General features: G+C 35.1%; 1 protein-coding gene across 1 annotated transcript in view; it reads right to left on the reverse strand.

The window, feature by feature from the left end:
- DACH2 (dachshund family transcription factor 2) overlaps positions 1-19206 on the reverse strand; it is an 813807-nt gene that overhangs the window by 251173 nt on the left and 543428 nt on the right. The window lies entirely within an intron of this gene.

The raw sequence follows: 19206 nt of genomic DNA on the forward strand, positions 1-19206 counted from the left end.
ATGTCAGGAACACGACAGAGATGCCCACTCTCACCACTGTTGTTCAAAATAGTATTGGAAGTCCTAGCCTCAGCAATCACATAACAAAAAGAAATAAAAAGCATTCAAATTGGCAAACAAGTCAAAATTTCACTCTTCACAGATGACATAATACTTTATATGGAAAACCCAAAAAACTCCACCCCCCAATTGCTAGAACTCATAGAGCAATTCAGCAACGTAGCAGAATACAAAATCAATGCACAGAAATCAGTTGCATACACAAACAATGTGACTGAAGAAATTAAGGAGGCGATCCCATTTACAATTGCACCAAAAACCATAAGACACTTAGGAATAAACCTAACTAAAGATGGAAGGAATCTGTATTCTAAAAACTACAGAACACTTATGAAAGAAATTGAGGAAGACACAAGAAGTTGGGAAAACCTTCAATGCTCATGGATTAGAAGAATAAATATTCTTAAAATGTCTAGGCTACCCAGAGCAATCTGTACATTCAATCAATCCCTATCAAAATACCATTGACATATTTCACAGAGCTATAACAAACAATCCTGAAATTTGTATGGAACCAGAAAAGACCCTGAATAGCAAGAGGTATGTTGAAAAAGAAAACCAAAGGTGGGGGCATCACAATGCCTGACTTCAAGCTATATCACAAAGCTGTAATCATCAAGACAGCATGGTACAGGCACAAAAACAGACACAAAGATCAATGGAACAGAATAGAGACTCCAGAAATGGACCCTCAACTTTATGGTCAACTAATCTTTGACAAAGCAGGGAAGAATATCCAATGGAAAAAAAGACAATACACAAAGATAAACTCAAAATGGATGAAAGACCTAAATGTGAGACAGGAATTCATCAAAATTCTAGAAAAGAACACAGACAGCAACCTTTTTGGCCTTGGCTGAAGCAACTTCTTGCAAGACATGTCTCTACAGGCAAGGGAAACAAAAGCAAAAATGAACAATTGGGGCTTCAAGATAAAAAGCTTTTGCACAGCAAAGGAAACAGTCAACAAAACTAAAAGGCAACCTACTGAATGGGAGAAGATAATTGCAAATGATGGATCAGATAAAAAGCTGGTATCCAAGATCTATAAGGAACTTATCAAACTCAACACCTTAAAAAATAAATAATCCAGTCAAGAAATAGGCAGAAGATGTGAACAGACATTTCTCCAAAGAAGATATAGAAGTGGGCAACAGACACATGAAAAAATGTTCAACATCACGTGTCATCAGTGAAATACAAAGTAAAACCACAATGAGATACCACCTCACACCAGTCAGAATGGTATAATTAACAATACAGGGAACAACAAATTTTGGTAGGGATGTGGAGAAAGGGGAACCTCTTATACAGTATGGAGGTTCCTCAAGATGTTAAAAATACAGCCACCCTATGACCCAGCAATTGCGCTACTTGGTATTTACCCCAAACATACAGATGTAGTGAAAAGAAGGGACGTATGCACCCCAATGTTCATAGCAGTAGTGTCCAAATAACCAAACTGTGGAAGAAGCGGAGATGTCCTTCAACAGATGAATGGATAAAGAAGATGTGGTTCATACATACAATGGAATATTAATCAGCCATCAGAAAGGATGAATAGTTACCATTTCCATCAACATGGATGGAACTGGAGGGCATTATGCTAAGTGAAATAAGTCAATCAGAGAAAGACAATTATATCATTTCACTCATATGTGGAATATAAGAAATAGCACAGAAGATCATAGTGGAAGGGAGGAAAAACTGAAAGGGAAGAAATCGGAGAGGGAGACAAACCATGAAAGATTCTTGACACTGGGATACAAACTGAGGGTTGCTGGAGGGGAGATGGGTGGGTGGATGGGTCATCTGAGTGATGGGGCCTAAAAAGGGCATGTGATGTGATGAGCACTGTTTTTTTTTTAAGATTTTATTTATTAATTTGACAGAGAGAGACAGCCAGCGAGAGAGGGAACACAAGCAGGGGAGTGGGAGAGGAAGAAGTGGAGGATCCTGCTGGGATCACGCCCTGAGCTGAAGGCAGACACTTAACGACTGTGCCACCCAGGCGCCCCGAGCACTAAGTTTTATATGCAACTGATGAATTATTGAACACTATATCTGAAACTAATGATGTACTATATCTTGGCCATTTGAATCTAAATTTTAAGAAAGAGAGAGAGAAAATGAGAGAGGTGGCAGGTGACTTTCCCCTCCACCACCCATAGTATAAACACAGACTCATCTGTGAAAGGAAAGGCTTCAGAGATACATTTATCCTCAATTCAGGGCTCAGGGAAATTTTTTAAAGGCTCTACACCTGGCCTGTGCAGCCTAAGTTCAACACCCAGACTCACACCCCCAACCACCATTGTGTCCCCAGCCCAGCTGTACCAAGCCAATGTCCTGCCCAGCCTTCCATTTCCAGCAGCCCCAGGACTCAGCCTTCAGCCACCAGAGCACTTAGGGGGTTATGGCATAGGACTTATCTCAACACAAATTTTGCTAACACCACTATCCTGCTCCAAATTCCCCAGTGGGCACACTCACAAAATACAGCATAGTTCCCACTGACACCACAGAGAGTGAGCATATCCCACAACAAGCAGAGAGTCAGTGCAGATGATTGCACTAAAAGGAAAATTGACTCAGACACAACAAGACACAAGCAACACCCATATGATACTCTCCCAAAGTGCCAAATTTTGGTGAACAGGGGGCACTGTATTGCAAGAGAATCCAGGACCTCTTCCTCATGAAGTCAATAACTTAAAGAGTAGAAGACACAGATGACTTTCATGACACATATAAATAGATACAGAGATCTAAGGAAAACAGGTAAAAGTAAAATGCCTGATGGAGAATTTAAAGAAATGTTCATAAGGATACTTACTGGACTTGACAAAAGGGTGGAAGACATGAGTGAGACCGCTAACACAGAGTTAAGGAATAGCATAGAAGAGATAAAGAGCTCAATAAACAAAAATAGAAATGCACTTGATGAATGAATAGCAGGAATAAATAGTATGGAAGAAGCAGAGGAAGAATTAATGATCTAGAAGTCAGAGTAATGGAAAGTAATTAAGCTGAACAAGAGAGAGAAAAAAGAATTACATGGTATGAGAACAGAAATATGGAACTCAGTGACTACATCAAATGTAACAACATTAGCTTTATAGGAGTCCGAAAAGAAGAGAGAGAAGGGGCAGAAAATTTATTCAAATAAATAATAGCTGAAAACTTCCCTAATCTAGAGAAGGAAACAGACATCCATATCCAGAAGGCACAAAGAACTCCCACCACAATCAACAAAATCAGGTCAACACCAAGATATATTGTAGTTAAATTTGACAAATAGAGGGATAAAGAAAAAAATCTTAAAAGCAGCATGACAAAAGTAGTCCTTAACTTACAATGGAAAACCCGTAAGTGTAACTGGTGACTTCTCAAGAGAAACGTGGCCAGCCAGAAGAGAGTGGAATGACACATTCAAAGTGCTCAAAGGGAGAAAATTGCAGCCACGAATGCTCTATCCAGAAAGGTTATCACTCAGAATAGAAGGACAGGTAAAGAATTTCCAGAACAAACAAAAGCTAAAGGAGTTTGTGACCCACTAAGCCAGCTCTGCAAGAAATATTAAAGGGGACTCTTTGAGTGGAAAGGAGAGAAAAAAATGAGAGCATAAAGTTGGGAAAGAAAAAAGGAGTAAAAATGAATATTTCTGTAAGAAAAATCCATCAAGGTACTCACCACATGAAAAATAGAAAATATAATATATACCTACAAAATGGGTAGGAGAAGGGAAAACAATGCATTCAAACATAAACAACCATGAACTTAAAATGGACTGCTATATGAAAAAGACATATGCAAACATAATGGTAACCAAATATCAAAAATCAGCAAAACATGAAAGAAAGACAAGAAAGTATCAGAGAAAATCTTCAGAAACAAACACAAAACAAGTAATAAAATGGTAATGAATACACACCTACTAATAATTACTTTGAATGCAAATGGAATAAACGCTATAAAAAGACAAAGGGCGCAGAATGGATTTTAAAAAAAAGATCAATCCATATACAAAGACTCATTTTAGACCTAAAGACACCAGCAGATTGAAAATGAGTAGAAGGAGAAATTTCTATCATCCAAAGGTAAGACAAAAGAAAGCCAGAGTAGCAATACTTACATCATACAAAATAGATGTTAAAACGAAGATAGTAACAAGAGCCAAAGAAGGACACTATATGATAATACAGGGGGAAATCCAATAAGAAGATATAACAATTGTAAATATTTCTCTACCCAACATAGGAGAACTCATATATACAAAATAGTAAATAGCAAACAAAGGAAACCAATTGATAATATCATGATAATAATAGGGGACTTTAACACTCCAATTAGATCAATGGACAGATCATCTAAGCAGAAAATCAACAAGGAAACAATGGCTTTGAATGGCACACTGGGCAAGAAGGATTAATAGATACATTCAGAACTCCATCCTAAAAAAGCAGAATACACATTCTTTTAAAGTGCACATGAAACTTTCTCTCCAGAAGAGAGTTGATATTTGACAACAAAACCAGTCTCGACAAATTCAAGAAGATAATAGTTTATACCTCACATCTTTTCTGACTACACCACTTTGAAACTACAAGTCAACCATATGAAAAAATCTGGAAAGACCACAAACATATGGAGGTTAAGTAACATGCTACTAAACAATGAATGGGTCAACCAGGAAACCAAAGGAGAAAAAAAGTGCATGGAAACAAATGAAAATGAAGCCATGGTGGTTCAAAACCTCAGGGATGCAGCAAAAGTGTTTATAAGAGGGGAGTTTATAGGGGCATCTGGGTGGCTCAGTTGGTTAAGCATCTGCCTTTGGCTTAAGTCGTGATCCCAGAGTCCCAGAATCGAGCCCCGCATCAGGCTGCCTGCTCAGCAGGGAGTCTGTTTCTCCCTCTGCCCCTCACCCCGCTAGTGTTCTCTCTCTCTAACTCTAGTTCACTCTCAAATAAATAAAACCTAAAAAAAGAGGGGAGTTTATAGCAACACAAGCCTACCTCAAGAAGCAAGAAAAAACTCAAATGAACAACCTAACCTTGCATCTAAAGGAGTTAGGAAAATAAAAACAATCAAAACATAAAACTTGCAGAATGCAAGGAAATATTGAAGATTACAGCAGAAATAAATGATACGAAACAAACAAACAAACAAAAAGCCAGAAGAGATCAATGAAATAAGGAGTTCTTTTTATGAAGAAGCCAATAAAATTGATAAATATCCAGCCAGATTTTTTGAGATAGAGAGCTCAAATACTTAAAATCACAACTGAGAATGGAGAAATAACAACCAATACCAAAGAAATACAATCGTAAGAGAATATTATGAAAAAAATATATGCCCACATATTGGGCAACCTGGAAGAAATGGATGAATTTCTAGAAACATATAAACTACCAAAACTGAAACAGGAAGAAAGAGGAAGTTTGAACAGACTGATAACCAGCAAAGAAATTTTATCAATAATCAAAAAGTCCCAACAAACAAAAAGTCCAGGGCCAGATGGATTCAAAGGCAAATTCTACCAAACATTTCAAGAAGACTTAATACCTATGCTTCTAAAACTATTCCAAAAAATAAAAAAAAAGGAAGGAAAACTTCCAAATACATTCAATGAGGCCAACATTACCCTGATACCAAACCAGGTAAATACTTCACTAAAAAAGAGGACAGGACAATATCCCTGAAGAACACAGATGCAAAAAATTCTCAGTAAAATAATAGCAAACCAAATTCAACAATACATTAAAATAATCATCCACCACAATCAAGTGGGATTTATTCCTGGGTTCCAAGGGTGGTTCAATATTTGCAAATCAATCAATACATTGCATCAATAACAGAAAGGATAAGAATTGTATAATCATTTCAACAGACCCAGAAAAAACATTTGACAAAATACATCAATTCACGATAAAAACCCTCAACAAAATAGGTTTAAAAGGAATGTACCTGAACATTAAAAAGACCATATATGAATAACCCATAGCTAATATCATTCTAAAAGGAGAAAAACTGAGTATTTCCTCTAGTGTCAGGAGCAAGACAAGGATGTCCACAATCATGACTTTTATTCAACATACTACTAGAAGTCCTAGCCATAGCAATAAGACAAGAAGAAATAAAAGGCATCCAACTCAGCAAAGAAGTAAAACTTCTGCTATTTGCAGATGACATGATACTATATATAGAAAACCCAAAATATTCCACCAAAAACCTACTAGAACTAATAAATTAATTTAGTAAGGTTGCAGGATACAAAATCAATGTAAACAAATCCATTGCATTTCTATACACTAATGAAGCAACAGAAATAAATTTAAGAAAGCAATTCCATTTACAATGCCTCCAAAAAGAACAAAATAGCTATGAATAAACATAACCAGAGGCAAAAATGTACTCTGAAAAATATAAAACTGATGAAAGAAACTGAAAATTACACAAACAAATGAAAAACATTTCATGTTTTTCAAACACGTTCATGGACTGGGAGAACCAAGACTGTTAAAATGTCCATATGACCCAAAATGATCCAAAGAGTTAATGCAATCCTTTTCAAAATACCAATAGCATTTCTGACACAACAAAAACAAGAAATACTAAAATTTGTATGAAACCAGAAAGACCGTGAATAGCCAAAGTAACCTTAAACAAACAAACAAACAAACAAGAAAAACAAAGCTGTAGATATCACAATTACAGACTTCAAATTATATTACAAAGCTTTGATAATCAAAACAGTATTGTACCAGCACAAATACAAACACATAGATCAATAGAAAAGAATGGAAAGCCCAGAAAGAAGCCCATGTTTCTATGGTCAATTAATCTTCAACAAAGGAGGCAATAATATTCAATGGGAAAAAGACAGCCCCTTCTACAAATGATACTGGGAAAACTGGAGAGCTACATGCAAAAGAATGAAACTGGACCACTTTCTTACACCATACACAAAACTAAATTCATAACGGATTAAAGACCTAAATGTGAGACCTGAAATGATAAATATCCCAGAAGAGAACACTAGCAATTATTTCTGACATTGGTCATAGTGACATTTGTTGATATGTCTTTTCTGGTAAATGAAAGAAAAGCAAAAATAAAATATTGGGAATATACCAAAATAAAAAGCTTCTGCACAGCAAAAGAAACAATCAACATAACTAAAAAACAAACTGCAGAATTGGAGAAGATATTTGCAAATGACATATTTGATAAAAGGCTACTAACTGAAATATATAAAAAAAACTTATAGAATTCAACATCAATATATAATCCAGTTAAAAACTGGGAAGAAGACATGCACAGATATTTTTCCAAAGAAGACATCCAGATGGCCAAAAGACACAAGCAAAATTGATCAACATCACTCATTGTCAAGGAAATACAAATCAAAACCACAATGAGATATCACCTCACACATATCAAAATGGCTAAAATCAAAAACACAAGAAACAACAACTGCTGGTGAGGATGTGGAGAAAAAGGAATCCTCAAGCACTGTTGTTGGAAATGCAAACTGGTGCAGCCACTCTGGAAAACAGTATGGAGGATCCTCAAGAAGATAAAAATAGAACTAACGGTGTGTTGTTGATTTTAGCTATACTCATGGGTGTTTGGTGATGACTCTGTAGCTTTGATTCATATTTCCCTGATGATCAGTGATGTTGAACATCTTTTCATGGGCCTGTTGCCATCTTTGGGAAAATGTCCATTCAGATCTTCTCCCCATTTTTTAACTGTATTATTCATTTTTTCAGTGTTGAGTTTTAGAAGTTCTTTATATAGTTTGGATACAAACATTTTATCAGATATGTCATTTGCAAAAATACTCTCTCATCCCATAGTTCACCTTTTAGTTTGGTGATTGTTTCTCTTACAGTGCAGAAGTTTTTATTTTGATGTAGTCCAAATACTTTATTTTTCCTTTTCTATCACTTGCCTCAGGAGACATACTGAGAAAGAAGTCACTACAGCTGATCTCAAAGAGATTACTGCCTGTGTTCTCCTCTAGGATTTTTATGGTTTCCTTTTTCACAGTTAGGTCTTTAATTCATTTTGAATTTATTTTTGTGTATGGTGTAAGGAAGTGGTCCAGTTTCATTCTTTTGCATGTCACTGTCCAGTTTTCCCTATACCGTTTGTTGAAAAGACTATCTTTTTCACCTTGGATATTCTCTCCTGCTTTGTTGAAGATTAATTGACCATATATCTGTGGGTTCATTACCGGGTTTTTTAATCGGTACCATTGATCTATGTGTCTATTTTTGTACCAGTAACTTACTGTGTTGATCAATACAGCTTTGTAATGTAACTTGAAGTCTGGAATCGTGATGCCTCCACCTTTGCTTTTCCTTTCAGGGTTGCTTTGGCTATTTGGGGTCTTTTGTGATTCCATACAAATTTTAGTATTGTTTTCTCTAGCACTATGAAAAGTACTGGTGGTAGTTTGATAGGGTTTGCATTAAACGTGTTGACTGCTTTGGGTGGTATAGACAATTTAACAATATTTGTTCTTTCAATCCATGAACATGGAGTGTCTTTCCATTTCTTTGTGTCATCTTCAATTTCTTTCATCGGTGTTTTATACTTTTCAGAATACAGATCTTTCACCTCTTTTGTTAGGTTTATTCCTAGATATCTTACTGTTTTTGGTTTGATTATAAATGAGATTGATTTCTTCTTTCTCCTTCTGCTATTTCATTATTGGTGTATAGAAATGCAACATATATCTTTACATTGATTTTGTATTCTTCAAATTACTGAATTCATTTATCAGTTCTAGCAGTTCTTGTCAGAATAGCTAAAATAAGCAACAGAATAAATAACAGGTGTTGGCAAGGATGTTGAGGAAGGGAAGTCCTCTTTCAATGTTGGTGGCAGTGCAAACTGGTGCAGCCACTCTGGAAAAAACAGTATGGAAGTTCCTCAAAAAGTTAAAAATATAACTACCCATGATCCAGCAATTGCACTACTAGGTTTTTACACAAGGAATACAAAAATCCTAATTCAAAGGGATACATGCACCCTGATGTTTATAGCAACATTATTAACCATAGCCCAATTATGGAAAAAGAACCATGTGTGCATTAACTGATAAATGGATAAAGAAGATTTTGTATCTTCTTTATCACACACACACACACACACACAATGGAATAGTTAGTACTCAGACATGAAAAAGAATGAAATCTTGCCATTTGCAATAACATGGATGGAGCTAGAGAGTAATAATAAGCAAAATAGATCAGTCGGACAAAGATAAAGAGCATATGATTTCACTCATATATGGAATTTAAGAAACAAAACAAATGAACAAGGGGAAAAAGAGAGAGGCAAACCAAGAAACAGACTCTTAATTATAGAGAACAAACTGATGGTTACCAGAGGGCAGTTGAGTGGGGGAATGGGTTAAATAGGTGATGGGGATTAAGGAGTGCACTTGCTGTGATGAGCACCAAGTGTTCTGTGAAATTATTGAATCACCATACTGTACACCTGAAACTATTATACTGTATGTTAACTAACTGAATTTTAACAAAAATTTTAAAAACTAAATTATACCCTCTATTTAAAAAAAAAATCACACTAACCTGCAATTTGATAATTGCACTACTGTATTTACCGAAAGAATATAAAAACACTAATTCAAAATGATATATTCACCATTATGTTTATAGCAGCATTATTCCTATAGCCAAGTCATGGAAGTACCCTAAGTGTCCATGAACAGATGAATGGATAAAGAAGTATATATACACAATGGAATATTATTCAGCCATGAACAAAAATGATATCTTGCCATTTGCAATAACATGGATAAAGTTAGAGAATATGATGTTAAGCAAAATCAGTAAGTTGGAGAAAGACAAATACCATATGATTTCACTCATACATGGAATTTAAGAAACAAAACAAATGAACAAAGAAAAGCAAAAGAGAGATGAAAACCAAGAAACAGACACTTAAATATAGAGAACAAACGGATGGTTACCAGAGAGGAGGCAGGTATGGGAATGGGTTAAATAAGGGATATGTATTGAAGAGTACAATTATCATTAAGAGTACTGAACAATGTATAGAATTGTTGAATCACAATATTGTATACTTGAAACTAATATAACACTGTATGTCAGCTATATTGGTTTTAAAATAAAAAAATCATTTAAGTGATTCATAAAATAAAAGAACATAAAAAAGATATATACATAAAACATGGAGGGGGAGTAAAAAAACTTAGTGCTTTTAGAATGGGTTCAAGTTTATGTCCCCATCAACCTGATATAGACTGCTATGTGCAGAGAATCTTATATATAAAATTTTCCCCCAAGTTTTTATTTAAATTCCTGTTAGTTAACATACACTGTAATATTGGTTTCAGGTGTAGAATTTAGTGAATGAACACTTCCATATAACACCTGGTGTTCATCACAAGTGTCCTTCTTTAAAAAATTTTAAAACTTAAAAAAATATATACTAAATGGTAACAACAAATCAAAAGCTTTTAATAGATATGCAAAAATAAAGAGAAAGGAAGCCAAGTATATCACTAAAGAAAGCCATCAATCCACAAGGGAAGAAAGAAAAAGAAAAAAGGAACAGAGAAGAATAACAAAAGTACAGTAAAACAAATAACAAATAGAATAAGGACATAACCATCAAAACAAATCAGGAAAAAATATCCAATGGACCAAAGACGGTCTCTTCAAAAAATGGTGCTCGGAAAATTGGACAGCTACATACAGAAGAATGAAACTGGAGCGTTCTCTCACACCATACACAAAGATAAACTCAAAATGGATGAAAAACCTCAATGTGAGACAGGAACCCATCAAAATCCTAAAGAAGAACATAGGCAGTAACCACTTTACCATTGGCCACAGCAACTTCTTTCAAGACATGCCTCCAAAAGCAAGGGGCTGCTCCATACCCCCATCACCCTCCTCCACCAATGTCATTGCAAATGACAAGATATAATCTTTTTTATGGCTGAGTACTATTCTATCATATATATATATATATATATATATATATATGATATATATATAAAACAAAGATCACATATATATATATTCTATCATATATATATGATATATATAAAACAAAGATCACATATATATAAAACAAAGATCATATATATACATATATATATATATATATATATATATATATATATATATATATACACATACACGCACACACACACACACAAAATCTTCTTTATCCCTTTATCTGTCAATGAACACTTGGGTTTTTTCCCATAATTTGACTATGGTTGATAATGCTGCTATAAACACTAGGGTGCATGCACCCTTTGAATTAGTATTTTTGTGTTCTTTCAGTAAATACTTAGTGCAGTTGCCAGATCATAAGGTAGTTCTATTTTTTAACTTTTTGAGAAACCTCCATACAGCTCTCCATAGTGGCTGCACCAGTTTGCATCCCCACGAACGGTGTAAAAGGGTTCCCCTTCTCTGCATCCTCGTCAACACCTGCTGTTTCTGGTGTTGTCGAGTTTAGCATTCTGATAGGAGTGAGGTGATATATCATTGTTTTTATTTATATTTCCCTGATGATAAGTGATTTTGAACATCTTTTCATGTCTCTGTTGGCCATGTGTATGCCTTATTGGAAAAATGTTTATTCATGTCCTCTGCCCAATTTTAATTGGATTGTTGGTTTTTTAAATTCTTTATAAATTTTGCATGTGAATAGTTAAACAGATATTTTATTTGCAAATATTTTCATCCATTCCATAGATTCCTTTTTAGTTTGGTTGACTATTACCTTTGCTATACAGAAGGGTTTTATTTTGATAAAGTCCCAATAATTTGTTTTTCTCTTTGTTTCCTGGCCTCAGGGGACATATGTAGTAAGAAATTGCTTTGGCCAATGCAAATGGGTTACTGCCTGTGTTCTCTAGGATTTTAATGGCTTCTTCTCTCATATTTAGTCCTTAATCCATTTTGAATTTATATTTGTGTATGGTGAAAGAAAGTTGTCCACTTTCATTCCTTTTCACGTTGCTGTCCAATTCTCCCAATGCCATTTGCTGGAAAGATTGTCATTTTCCCTTAGGATAGTCTTTCCTGCTTTGTCAATGATTAATTGACCATATAGTTGTGGGTTCATTTCTGGGTTTCCTATTCTGTTACATTGATCTATGTGTCTATTTTTGGGCCAGAACCATACTGTCTTGACCACTACAGCTTCGTAATATAACTTGAAGTCAGGAATTGTGATGCCTCCACATTTGCTTTCCTTTTTCAAGGTTGCTTTGGCTATTCAGGGTCTTTTATGGTTCCATAGATATTTTAGGATTGTTTGTTGTATGTCTGTGAAAAATGCTGGTCAGATTTTGAAAGTGATTGCATTAAATGTGTAGATTGCTTTGGGCAGTAGAGATGTTTTAACAATATTTGTTCTTCTACAACATGAGCATGGAAAGTTTTTCCATTTCTTTGTGCCATCTATAATCTTTCATCAGTGTTTTGTACTTTTCAGGGCATAAGTCTTTCACCTCTTTGGTTAGTTTTATTCTTTGGTATCTTATGGTTTTGGGTGCAATTTTAACTTGATTTCTCTTTCTGCTACTTCATTACAGGTGTACAGAAATGCAACAGATTTCTGTATGTTGATTTTGTATCCTGTGACATTACTGAATTAGTGAATCAGTCCTAGCAATTTCTTGTTGGACTATTTTAGTGTTTCTATATAGATTATCCTGTCATCAACAAATAGTGAACATTTTACTTCTTGCTGTTTTGGATGCTGTTTATTTCTTTTTGTTGTCTGATTGCTGTGGCTAGGACTTCCAGGACTATGTTAAATAGCAATGGTGAGAGTGGACAGCCCTGTCTTGCTCCAGGCCATAGAGGAAAAACTCTCAGTTTTTCCCCATTGAGGAAGATGTTAGCTGTGGGTTTTTTTAAATATGGCTTTTAAGGTGTTGAGATATGTTCCTTCTAATCCTACTTTGTTGAGGTTTTTATCATGAATGGATGTTGTACTTCATCAAATGCTTTCTCTGCATTTAATGAAAGAATTGTATGGTTCTTACCTTTCTTTTATTAATGTAGTGTATCAAGTTGATTGATTTATGAATATTAAACCACCCTTGATCATGATTAATGATTCTTTAATGCACTATAGGATTCACTTTGCTAGTATTTTATTGAGAATTTTTGCATCCACGTACATCAGGGATATTGACCTCTCATTCTCTTTTTCAGTAGAATCTTTATTTGGTTTTGGTATCAGGGTAATTCTGGCCTCAAAGAATAAATTTGGAAATTTCCTTCCTTTTCTATTTTTTGGAACAGTTTGAGAAGAATAAGTGTTAACTCTTTTTTAGATGTTTGGTAGAATTCAAGTTTCATGGTGTCAGAAAATATGCATAGTATGATCTCAATCTTTTTGTATTTGTTGAGGCCTGATTTGTGATCCATTATGCAATGTATTCTGGAAAATGTCCCATTTGCACTCAAAGAGAATGTGTATTCTGCTGTTTTAGGATGGAATGTTCTGAATATATCTGTTAAGTTCATATGGTCCATTGGGTCATTCCAAGCCCTTGTTTCCTTGTTGATTTTCTATTTAGATGATGTGTCCATTGATTAAAGTGGGGTTTTAAAGTCCCTTATTATTATATTATTGTCAATGAGTTCCTTTACATTTGATATTGTTTTATGTATTTGGTGTTCCATGTTGGGTGCATAAATATTTACAATTGTTAGATCTTCTTTTTGGATACTACCCTTTATTATGATATAGTGCCCTTCTTCAATTCTTGTTGTAGGCTTTCATTTGAAGTATAGTTTTCTGATATAAGTATTGCTACTCTGGCTTTCTTTTGATGCCATTTGCATAATAAATGTTTCTCCATCCTCTCACGTTAAATCTCCATCCTCTCACTTTAAATTTTTAAGTATAAAATGAATCTCTTACTCTTAATCATAGGAAACAAACTGAGGGTTCCTGGAGGGGAGGTGGGTGAGGGGATAGGGTAACTGGGTGATGGACATTAAGGAGGACACATGATGTAATAAGCACTGGGTGTTACATAAAACTGATGAATCACTGAACCCTACCTCTGAAACTAATAATACACTGTATGTTAATTAATTGAATTTAAATAAATTTAAAAATAAAAAAGCTGTGATAGATTTTCAATAAATGTTTTCTTATCAAAAAAGTAAAAAAATAAAAATAAAAATAGTAAAATAAGTCTCTTGTAGGCAGCATATAGATGTATCTTGTTGTTTTTGTTGTTTTTATCTATTCTGACACACTATGTCTTTGGTTTGGAGCATTTATTTCTTTTGCATTTAGAGTAATTATTGATAGATATGTATTTATTGCCATGTTATTACTTTTTTTTCATTGTTTCTGGAGATTTTCTTTGTTCCTTTCTTTTTTTTTTTTTTCTCACTTTTATTCTCTCCTTTCCACTCAGTCCCCTTTAATATTTACTGCAGGGCTGTTTTAGTGGTCATGAACTCCTCTAGTTTTTATATGTCTGGGACACTCTTTGTCTCTCCTTCTCTTCTGAATTACTACCTTCCTGGATAAAGTATTCTTGGCTGCAGATGTTTTTTCCATTCAGCACGTTGAATATATCATGCCACTCTCTTCTGTCTTTCCAAGTTTCTGTTGAGAAATCTGCAGTTAGCCTTATGGGTCTTCCCTTGTAAGTTAAGGACTTATTTTGTCTTGTTACTTGTAAGATTTTTTTCTTTATCACTATATTTTGCAAATTTAATTACAATATGCCTCAGTGTTGGCCAGCTTTTGGGTTTTTCTTTTATTTTTTTATTTTTTTGTCCCTCCTGGATTGCATATTTGTTTCCTTTCCCATATTAGGGAAGTTTTCAGGTATTATTCCTCAAATAAGTTTTCTGCCCCCTTTCCTCTCACTTCCTCCTCTGGTACTCTATAATACAAATGTTATTACATTTGATGGAGTAACTGATTTCCCTAAACCTATTTTCACGTTCCATAATTCTTTCTCTCCTTTGTTCAGCTTCATTATTTTCCATTATCTTATCTTCTACATCACTTATTCATTCATCTGCTTCTTCCAACTGTTTTCGTTGCATTGAGCCTGTTTCTTATCTGTTATTGCATTGTTCATTATTGACTGATTCTTTTTTAACTCTTTCATCCTTGTGATAAGGGCCTCTCTGAAGTCTTCCATTCTTTTCTCAATCTCAGTGAGTATCCTTATGATTGTTGCTTTAATTACCATCAGGCATGTCACTTATATCTGTTTAAGTTAGATCTTGGGCTGTGAAATCTTTTCTTGTTCTTTCATTTGCAATTAATTATTGGCATTTTGTCTAAGTGTCTACCTTCTTTTTTATGTTAAAAAAGCCCATTATGTTTCCCATTTCTGAGAGTAATGGCTTTATGAAGAAGAGATCACATAGTGTCTAGGGCCTTCCACTTCAGTGTGTCTCTGGTGTGTGCTGTGTGTGCTGTGTTGTTGTGTTTTGGCTTCTTTATTCTTCAGGCCAGTCATCTGCAGAGGCTCTCCTTGCCTTCAGTGTCCTTGGCCAGAATGTGGCTAGTTTTAACTAGGTGTACTTTGATCAGGTTGTGAAATGAGAACTAAAACTAGTTTCACCAGAACTGAGTCCCTGCATAAATATCTGGTCAGCAGATGTGGCGTGGACAGCAGTTTCTGGGTAGGGGCCTACTGTTCTGGTACTGATGCAAGCTTGACTGAGAAAGGCAGTCCCGCCAGAACACAGTAGTGTAGGACTTGGTGTAAGCAAGTAAGGCAGCCAGTATGGGTGCTGTGTTGGTTATGGAAGATGGTTCTATGTTTATGCTGATGGATGGGGAAGGGACGTGGCACCAGTCAGCTCCCCCAGAGGAGCATCTCCCTCCATGCTGCCTCTCAAGGATGCACTCTGAGAAGAGTGAATAATCTCCTCCCTGTGTGTCCCAGGCATTTTTCAGATCCCTGTTTCCACACTATCTGTCTCTGTATTGTTTGATTGCCTTCTTGCCAGGAGTAGTGCAGTGCCCTCTGGCCTCTATTCCAGAAAAGCCTGCTGACTTTTAAAACTCCAGGCTTTACAGACATAGTGGGGGGAGGGCTTGTTCTGGTTTTCTCAGGGAGGGACCACCATATTGAGATTGATGTAAGCTTGACCAAGAAGGGTAGTTACACCAGAGCATAGGGGGGTGGGACTTGGTGTAAGCAGGTTAGGCAGTGTCAGTTCTGAGCTGCTTCCAACAGGTGGCTCTTGTTTATGCTGAAGATGTGGGAGGAAAATGGCATGAGTCATCTCCTTTTTCCCCAGAGAGGATTCTCCTGCATTGTTGATTCTTGGGGAAGCACCCAGAGGACTTAAAGAAGAACAAATAATCTGTGTGCCCCAGTCATTCTTCGGATCTCTGTTTCTATGCTGTCTGCCCCTCAGTTGTTTGTCTGCCTTGTCCCCAGGAGTAAGGCAGTGCCCTCAGGGCTCTATCCCAGCCAAGCCAGCTGTTCTGTTGTGGTTGCAAGAACTCACAAAAATCAGCCCTTCTCATTTCCTCAGCCAATGGCTTTGAGGATATGTTCTCCTTGTGTGTTTCCCTATGTGCTCCTCTATCTGTGACCCTTCTCTGCATCCATGGCCTCTGCCACACTGCAGCACCTGTGACCAGTTTCTCCCCTGAACCACATTACCACACTTCCTAACTTCTTTGATGTGACTTCTCTCCCTTTTGCTGTGGAGTTTGTTCTGTCAGTCTTCAGGTTGATTTCTGAGATATTTAGAATGATTTGATAGTTATCTTGTTGTGTTCCAAGGATGAAATGAACCTAGGGTCCTCCTACTCTGTCTTCATCTTAGCTCACCAATGATCATTTTAATTGATGCAGAAAAAGAATTTGATGAAGTACAATATCCATTCATGATAAAATCCCTCACCAAAGTAGGCTTAGAGGGAACATACTTCAATATAATAAAGGTCATATATGAAAAACACATAGCTAATATCATACTCAATTGTGAAAAACTAAGAACTTTTCCCTTAAGATAAAGAAAAAGACAAAAATGTTCACTCTCACTGCTATTGTTCAACATTTACTGGAATTCTTAGCTACGACAATTAGACAAGAAAAAGAAATAAAAAGCATTCAATTTAGTAAGGAAAAACTGTACTGTCACTATCTGTAGATAACATGATACTTACTGTATGTTGTAAACCCAAAAGCCTCCACCAAAATACCACTAGAAGTGATAAATGAATTCAGTTAAGTCACCAGATATAAAATCAATGTACAGAAATCTGTTTCATTTCTTACAATAATAATGAAGCAGCAGAAAGAGAAAGTAAGAAAACAATTATATTTACAATTGCACCAAAAAGAATATAATACCTAGGAATTAACTTACCCGAGGAAGTGAAAGACCTGTAATCTGAAAAATACAAAAATTTGTTGAAAGAAATTGAAAGTGACACAAAGAAATGAAAGAAATTCCAGGTTCATGGATTGGGAAAACCAAGACTATTAAAATATCCCTACTATCTAAAGCAATCCAAGATTAAATGCATTCTTTATCAAAATCCAACATTTTTGACAGAACAAGAACAAACAATCCTAAAATTTATATGAAACCACAAAAGGCCCCAAATAGCCAAAGCAATCTTGAAAAAGAAAACAGAAACTGGAGGTATCACAATTCCAGATTTTAAGATATGCTACAAAGCTGTTGTCATCAAATAGTGTGGTCCTGGCACAAAAATATACACATAGATCAATGGACCAGAATAGAGACCCCAGAAATAAACTCATGCTTATACTGTCAATTAATCTATGAAAAAAGAAATAAGAAAATGCAATGAAAAAAACAGTCTCTTCTATAAATTGTGTTGGGAAAACTGGACAGCTACATGCAAAAGAATGAAACTGGACCACTTTCTTATATCATATACAAAAATCAATTCAAAATTGATTAAATATATAAATGTGAGATCCAAAACCATGGAATTCTTTTTTTTATGTTTAGTATAGAGTTCCTTGTTATTTTATTTCTAATTCTTGGGACATTTACAATGGATGTATAGCAGCACCACAACTTAAAACCATGAAATTCTTAGTAGAAAACTTCAGCCGTAATCTCTTTGATATCAGTCATAGACACATTTTCCCTAGCTTGTCTCCTTTGGCCAATGAAAGAAAAACAAAAATAAGCTATTGGGATATACTAAAAACAAAAAGGTTTTGCACAGCAAACGATCAATAAACAATAAGACAACCCACCAATTGGGAGAAGATATTTGCAAATGACATATCCAATAAGAGGTTAAGATCCAAAATATATAATGAACTTATAACACTGAACACCAAAAAACCCCAAACAACCCAATTAAAAATTGGGAATTATACATGAGTAGATATTTTTCATGAAGACATACAGATGGCCAGCAGACACATGAAAAGATGTTCGACATTACTCATCATCAGGGAAATGCAGATTAAAACCACAATATTACATCATACTTGTCAGAATGGCTAAAATCAAAAAGAAAAGAAATAACATCAGGTGTTGTATGGAAGTGTTGAATCACTATATTGTATACCTGAAACTAATATTATACTGTATGCTAACTAACTGGAATTTAAACAAAAACTTCAAAAAATAAATAAATAAATAAATAAATAAATAAATAAATAAATAAATAAATAAAAATAACAAGTGTTTTCAAGCATGTAGAGAAAAAGGAACACTCATGCACTGTTGGTAAGAATGCAGGATAATGCAGCCATAGTGGAAAACAGTATAGACATTCCTCAAAACACTAAAAATAGAATTAACATGTGAGCCAGTGATTCCACTACTGGGTATTTACCCAAAGAATATGTAAACACTAACTTGAAAAGATATATGCAGCCCTATGTTTATTGTAGCATTATTTACAATAGCCAAGATATGGAAGCAACCCAAGTGTCCATCCATAAATGAATGAATAAAAAAATGGTGTATATATATAATGAAATACTAATAAGTCATAAAAAATGAAATATTGCCATTTGCAACAACATGGATGGATCTAGAGGGTACAACGCTAAGTAAAGTAAGTCAGAGAAAGAAAAATATTGTATGGCAATTCATATGTGTAATTTAA

This window comes from Ursus americanus, chromosome X (assembly GCF_024610735.1).
Source record: "Ursus americanus isolate L20-20 chromosome X, mUrsAme1.1.p, whole genome shotgun sequence".
Lineage (NCBI taxonomy): Eukaryota > Metazoa > Chordata > Mammalia > Carnivora > Ursidae > Ursus > Ursus americanus.